This window comes from Petaurus breviceps, unplaced genomic scaffold (assembly GCF_028583685.1).
Source record: "Petaurus breviceps papuanus isolate PSGF00001 unplaced genomic scaffold, PetGlider_PUasm1.0 90630, whole genome shotgun sequence".
Classification (NCBI taxonomy): domain Eukaryota; kingdom Metazoa; phylum Chordata; class Mammalia; order Diprotodontia; family Petauridae; genus Petaurus; species Petaurus breviceps.
This window is the reverse complement of record NW_027187291.1, coordinates 2,896,443-2,904,533: the sequence shown is the minus strand read 5'-3', so window position 1 is coordinate 2,904,533 and position 8,091 is coordinate 2,896,443.

The following is an 8,091-nucleotide window of genomic DNA, read 5'->3' as shown; positions in this document are numbered from 1 at the left end:
GGGGAAGGCAGGGTAATTGGGGTTAAGTGACTTGCCCAAGGTCACATGGCTAGTAAGTGTTAAGTGTCTGAGTCCAGATTTGAACTCAGGTCCTCCTGACTCCAGGGCCGGTGCTCTATTCACTGTGCCCCCTAGCTTCCCCTGTAAGCACCATTCTTGTTCTAAGGCCTGTGGCCTCATCTCTTTGAAATGCTTTGACTTGAAGAAATTCATCTGTGTCTGCTTCAAAACATTCATTGCCACATTATTATTCAGGATATCAAGGAGCTGGAAACAAACTGTGTGCCCAACAGTGGTTGAATTATTGTTGCTCTTGGGTCATTTCAGTCACGTCCAGCTCTTTGTGAACTCATTTGGAATTGGTTTTGTCTTTTTAGCGAGGATACTGGGGTGGCTTGCCATTCCCTTCATTGGCTTGTTTTACAGGTGAAGAACTGAGGCAAACAGAGTCAAGTGACTTGCCCAGGGTCACACATCTAGTGTCTGAGGCCAGCACTCCATCCACTTCACCATCTAGCTGCCCAGGAATGGCTAAATAAATTGCACTAAATAAATGCAGTGGAGAACAGCTGGTCTCAAAACCAAGAAAACCTGGGTTCAGATCCCACCTCTGATACATGCTGGTTGTGGGACCCTGGATAAATCACTTCACCTCTGAATGCTCTTTAAGCCTATAAGCTGCAGGGAAGGTTGAGGAAGTTCTCTCATCTGGGGTAAGTTCTCTCAAGTCCAGGTCCTATCCCTAGGGAAGCATAACTCTAATGAATAAGAAGAAATATAGGAAGACTTGCATGAAATGCTGCAGAGTGAAGAAAGCAGGACCAGAAGGACAAAACTGCACCATAACTATAACTAAGGAAATGAAAACCACTTGAAGGAACACTGGACAACATTGCTACTAATTAATAAAGCATGCCCTCTCATTCAACAAACAGAAAATGACTCAATACTTGGAATAGTGTTTTGGGCAGAGATTAATCAATATCTCTCCCTCTCCCCTCCTCTCTCTTGCTTCCCTCTCTTCTCTTTCTTCTCTCCTTCTTATCCTCTTTCTGTCTCTCTCTTCTCTTTCTTGCTTCTCCCCTTCCCCCTCTTTTCCTCCTCTCTCTGTCTCTCTTTCTCCCCACCCCTTTTACCCCTTCTCATACACACACATCTGATAATGAATATGAAATAAAATTTTTTATCCTATGGGGGATCTTTCCAGGCTGCATTGTCACCCTTCTTTCTACCTCTGGGGTAGAAGCTGCTAGAAGCAGCTGGTGCCACATTGGATAAAATACTGGGCCTGGTGTCAGGAAGACCTAAGTTCAAACCTGAGCTTAGACACTCACTAGCTGTATGACCCTAGGCAAGTTACTAAACCTCTGTTTGCCTCAGTTTCCTCATCTGTAAAATGAGCTGAAAAAGGAAATGGAAAAACCACTCCAGTATCTTTGCCAAGAAAGCCCCAAATAGGGTCACAAAGAGTCAGACACGACTGAAAAAACAACTGAACAACAATATTACAATCACAACTTCTCTAGACCTTGTGACCTTAAATGCATTAATCCTTCTAGCCCCTCCTCTTGTGATAAATACAGCTGGAGACAGTTTCATGGCCAAAGCTGGAGTACATAAAACAGGGTGGGGTTAGAGAGAATGCCAAGGAGCCTGGCACTGATGCCAACAGGGTCCAGATAGGACCCGGGAGGAAGCACTGGCACAGCTCCTCTGCCGGAGATGAGTGAGAGACAAACATCAATTAGCTAAGCATTGCTTGTACTCTTATGGCTAATTACCAATTAGATGAGGCTGGGCGATTAGCAATCTGAAAGAAACAGTCAGCAAATATATATACTCTCGGCACCAAAGCGGAAGGGAAAGAGGGGGTAATTGGGCCTAGCTCCTGCCAATAGGCAGTCATTGGGTCTGGTTTGTTTGGGGGAAGGCAAATATCCTTGGGGTAAAGAGGAAGGGGACATAAAATCGATGGACAGAGGAAAGCTTTGGACCAGGCACCTGGATTATCTCTTTGAGCCCATCCCAGAGGACAGATACTGAGAACAGGGGTTAAGTACCAGAAATTTATTCATCAAACATTTACTGAACCTGCTATTTGTAGAATCCTGTCTAGGCACTGTGGGGGATACAGACATGAGCAGGACAATTTTTGCCCTCAAGGATGGCCAGCTGAGTAGAGGAAATGACAAGTACAGACATAACTTGGATACAAGGTAAAGTGTGGAAGTTCAAGGAGAGAAATGAAAAGTATTATTGGAGAAAAGGGGAGAGAAAAATCACTCGGAGATGGGGAGATCAGGGAGAAGGTATGAGCTTTCAGACTGGCTAAGAATTAGACTGAAGAGCCATGGAAGAAGGCATGAGCAAAAATACTAATTTGGAACAAGGAAGGTTATTTCCATGAAACAGCCTCTTCAGCCAGGTAGTACAGCAGACCTGGAGTCAGAAACATCTGAGTTCGAATCTAGCCTCAGACACTTACTAGCTATATGACCCTGGGCAAATCACTTAACCTCTGCTTGCCTTAGTTTCCTCATATGTAAAATGAGGGGTAATTATAGTACCTACCTCCCAGGACTGATGTGAGATTAAATTTGTAAGCACTTTGCAAACATTAAATGCTAGCCACCATTGGTATTATTAATAGTATTATTAATACTGACTAGAACTTAAGATCCAGGAAGGAGAGTGATAAATAATAAGTAAATATATGAAAAGTAGACGGGGGCCAGATCATAGAGGTCTTTAAATATCAGCAAAGGAGCCTGGACTTTATCTGGTAGGTAATGAGAAGCCACAGAAGGCTTTGAGCAGGAAGTAATATGACCACATGTTGCATTAGGAAGAATACTCTGGCAACCATGCCAATCACAAGAAGCTCTCCAGAGAACTGCTGCTGTCAATAACGTTAAGATTCCAATCATATAGTACAGTGAACTTTCTATTTATTCAGAAGGAAACTAAAGCAAAACAGTAACAATAATATAACATAACAACTTAATACTGAGGTGGCCACACAGTCTTAAACAAAACATATCATTCAGTAAGTCACAATCTCCTCAATAAATACAAAGTAACCATCTAAAGTCTTCTTTCATCTTGATTGGAGGCTGGCTTCCAATCATCCCTAAGGGATAATCATCCTTAAGCTGACCATCCTTAAGGGGTAATGGAAAGGACAAAGGCCATCCACCCCTAGGTCACAGTAAGTCATAATCAGTCAGCACTAAGTACCCAAGTAAAGGTCCTTTCATCTTAATTCAAGACTGACTTCCAAACTCCATGGCTCCTCTTCCACACTCCCAGCTCTTGCCTGGATTCACAGGTAGGCAGCCCTCTGACCGGAAGGACCTGGAAGCTCATGGTGACTATTTCACTCCAAGCCTTTTGCAGTTTCTGTTTCTGGAAAGACAAAGCTTAATAGAGCCACAACAATATTTACACACATGAAACTTAGCAGAGTTACAACAATATTCTCACACATTGCCAGCACTATCATCTCAATTCACTTTCTGTCTGACAAAGTAACACAAACCAACAGACAAAGCTTCTGTCTGAGAAATCAAACACAAATCAGCAGTAAAGTCCCAGGATTTCTATAAACAGCAGTAAAAGCCCTCTTTCAGGACTTCTGTAAACAGCAAAGTCCTCTTCCAGGGCTTCTGGATCAGCAGTAAAGTCCTCTTCCAGGGCTTCTGGATCAGCAGTAAAGTCCTCCTTTAGGACATTTAAAAGGACATTGCAAAAGACCAGGTAAGAAGTAATGAGAGGCCTGCACTGGGATGGTGAAAGGGGGAAATGGGTTGGAAAGATGTGGAGGAAACAGATAGACTTAGAGATGAAATCCAGCAAAGGGAGGCAGATGGCACAAACCAAAGATGAGACCTGGATATTAGGGATAGCACTTAAGTGCTAGGGATGAGGCAGCTAGGTGGTGCTATAGTATACAGAGTACTGGGTATGGAGTCAGGAAGACCCATTTTCCTGAGTTCAAATCTGGTCTCAGACTCTTCCTAACTGTGTGACCCTGGGAAAGTCACTTGGCTCCTTTGCCCCAGTTTCCTCATCTGTAAAATGAGTTGGAGAAGGAAATGGTAAACCATTCCAGTATCTTTGCCAAGAAAACCCCAAATGGGGTCACAAAGAGTTGGACATGACTGAAATAACACAAAAACAACCACAACAAAAAGTGTAAGGGATGGACCTAAATGTTAGACAGTGAAAGTTAACCATAAGAATTCAAAAAACATTAACAGAGAAGCCACTCTACACAGAGCACTATGGTAGGCCCTGGGAAAGATACTACAATAAATAAGACATAGTCTCTGCCCTCAAGGAGTTCACAGTCTTATAAGGGAGATGACAGATACAGAAATGTCTATAACACAAAACAGACCACAATAAGTGCATAAAAGAAGGAGATGCAAAGTATGAATCAATTTTCTTTTTTTAAAAAAAATTTTAGGCAAGCAGGGTTAAGTGACTTGCCCAGGGTCACACAGCTAGTAAGTGTCTGAGGTCAAATTTGAACTCAGGTCCTTCTGACTGCAGGGATGATGTTCTATCCATTGAGATATCTAGCCACCCTGAATCAATTTCATAGGAAAAAGGGATCACTTCTGATCTGGGAGTAAGCAGAAAAGGTGTCATAAAAGAGGCTGCAAGTGAAGCAAGCCTTGAAGGATGAATACAATTTCCATCCTAGAAGAGGGAAGATGGCAAGCAGCCCAAGGAGCAGCAAAAGCACAGATGTGACAAAGTACAAGCAGACAGAAGTTGCCCAGGGCTGTGGATTTATGGGGCAGAAATGGCAGAATGTCACATACTGAATGACTCTTGGAGTAGTGGTCACCAAACTCTTAAAATGGCTCCGGTGTGGCAAGTATGCATGTAAGAATGAGGAATGAGGAAAGATCTAGATATGAGATAGGAAGACACAGAATAAGGTCAGCAGCTGAGGGTGTGGAAGACTGTGGGGTTATGTCAGCATGAAATTTAAGAGCTCAGGACCTTAAAGGGGTATCACTGCAGGTGTGAATACTGATAGGTGACTAAAGGATGGAATGGCCATTAGAGGTGAGGAGGTGGAGATACTGGGATGCCAGGCAAATATGAATGATAACATGGTGAGGAATGGGATGGAAAGAAAGACAGCCTGACATGAAGTCATTAAGGAGAGGGTTCTAGAGGTCAGATGGTAGCAACAAGGATGTGGAGAGTGGCTTAACTGGATGTGAACTTTAGGGAGAGAGAGGTTATGGGACAATGACAAAACTTAGAAGTTTCTGGAATAATGCACTGGAAGGGGGACAGTTGGTCTGAAGATAAGACTTATCCAGGGAAAAGCCAGGTCTCACTTATTTCAGAGTGAAGAAGGAGCAGTTAAAGACAAGTTCCAGGATTTGGGGGAGTTTGTTTGAAATTAGAAGTGCAGCAAAAGGGATTAGAGTATGGACATATGGATGAAGTGGCCATGGGCAGGGTAAGACTGATCTTCTTAGGAATGAGAACATAGGAAGGAAGCTAGGTAGTAGCAGCAGAACAAAGCATTTCTGGTGGGATTAGGACAAAATAGTAGTGATGAGAACTGGATCAAGGATGAGAGTTCCAGGGGCTGGGATCATAAATCTTGTACCCATAGGGTCTCCAGTTCAAGCCCCACACAGAGACCTTCTTTCCAGGTCTCAATACTTTGTCTTGTGTTCACTCTCTACTCCATTCCCTCCACCCCACCTCTCCCTTCCTTAAGCTCTAGGAGGCAGTGAAAGCAAAGCTTCTCTTGAGGTGGTGGCGGGGCCTGGGCAGAGACAGGTGCAAGGTCTAAGCTTCCCCTTGGTGCCCACAGCATCCGGAGAAATAGGAGCATCTGCAGGAAGGATTCTGGTGGTGGGAGAGTTGGTGTGTGCCTGTGTGTGTGCGTGTGTGTGTGTGTGTGTGTGTGTGTGTGTGTGTTTCCCACTACAATCTGCTAGGACCCTTCCCCAAACTACCAACTCTGCCTTGGCTCCCTTCCACCGTGGTCACAGAGCCCTGTGCCTGCCTGGCAGTCGATCTTTCCTCTCTGAACTCACCCCTCAGCTATGCCCCCAGGACAATGGGTCTCTTTCTCCACAATTCAGGGACTGTGTCAGTGACTTGTGACCCATGGGAGAGGGACTAACCCAGGGTGGATTCCAGCCCAGGGTTTTGGCTCCTCAATACCCTTAAAGGGACTTCCCATTACGGCGGTCTAAACAAAACTGGATCTTTGCCTATCCCAGGAGGATAGAACCAGGGTCATCATACAACACTCTCCAACCACCGTTGTTTGGGGCCTTAATCAGCAGGACTCGGGGGTCCCCTTTGTCTCTCTTTGCCACAGCTCCTCAAAAAAAAATGACATATCCCTAACTCATTCCATCCTTGGGAGCCCCAAATCCAATTTGAGTAATCCCAGTGAGTCAAGTACTACAATAGGTGCTAGGAGAATATCCAGAGAATGGCCACATGATCCTTGCTGATAAACATGATTAGTAAGAATACAGAGAAAGAGCAACACAGATGAGGTTGAGAGACAAGGGCAGACCATGTAGTTGAACCCAGCCACACTGCCACTAATGGGATGAGAGAAGGATAGAGTTTGATGGGGTGAGTTACAGCATTTTTCCTGGAGGACAGGGTAGAATCTGCAAGCCTGGAAAATGAGGAAGGAGGAAGATGAACAGCAAAGATTTAAAGGGGAGGAGAGTGATTTGATTTATAATTTTTCTTAATGGATTTCCATCATCAGGGGAACAAGGTGGGTAGTAGTAAATTGGGGGCCCCTATTAAATGATAGGAGATTAACAAGATGGAACAAAGTAGCTATTACATGTGGGTGTTGTGGGGGGAGGGGGGGCGGGTCTGGGTGGGACTGATATAAACTAAACCTGAAACAGTCTGGTGGGAAATCACCTGATTTTTCCCTACCATCCCAGCTTCCCAGTTCCCTTCCTTTCTGTCACTGAGGCCAAGGGAGATTAAGGCATATCCCCCAAAGTCATATAGAACAAGAGGAGGGGTGCTGAGATAGGAACCCAGGGTTCTTGGCCCTCGGCCAAAAGGCTGGACATCCTTCCACCTCCAGCCAAGCCTTCTTCCTCCCCACCTTCCTCCCAGGAGCCAGAGAGATCAGTGTTGGGGGGAGGGAGCAGCCTTTTTTCTAGATCCTGGACTGGACATCTGTTCTCCACAGCTGTTCCCAAATTCATTTGAGGATTCTGAGGCCTAAGGGATGGATTGGATTTGATTTGATTCAGACCCCAAAATAGCCACTCTGGCAGGAAGAAGGCCCCTTGCCCCACCTACCACACCCCTCTTGGACACTCCTTGTTGCAGTTAAGGTATCTCCCCCTCCCCCCTCAATACATAGGTACCCATGTTGTGTTCCCCTCATCTCACTTCTTTGTCTTCTGAAACCCTGCCCTATTTTTCTACTTCATTCAGGCAAACCTGCCCTCCTCCCCAGCTCTAGGCCCTTGCACAAACAAGAGCCCTTCCATCTCCTCTTTACCCCCTCCAACCCAGGGCCTCCCTTCCTTCACAGCTCAGCTCCACATCCCCCTCCTAGTAGAACATTTCCTTTCTTCAACCCTTCCAAACCCAAGTCCCTCCAGATCCCCCAAGATATGCTATTTACCCCCACATATAAATAACCCCCATTCCAGTCCTCCCACTAAGGAGTCCTCTTCTTCCTCAACAATCTACTGTGGGATTTGGGGGTAGGAGGGGGGCGGGAATCTGAACGGCCAGTGGCTTGGGCACTCAGGCAGGAGGGCACACAAAGGGGCTGGCTGCCTTTGATGACTAATCACTGCGCCCTGAAGCCACAATTCCATCTGGCCGCCTGGCCCCTCTCACCCAACCTCCCCCCTCAAGCTCCACAAATAAGACTTGGTTTTGTTCAGAGGACACAATTCAAGAAAATGTCACCCGAGGGGCGTGCCCCCTGGCCCTGACTCCCAATAACAGCTCTTAATCACCAAGCTCCTTCCTCCCTTTCTCCCCTCCCTCAGCAGCTGGGTGAAGTACCGGTAGTAAAAAAGACAGGAGGGGTGGGGGCATAAGGGG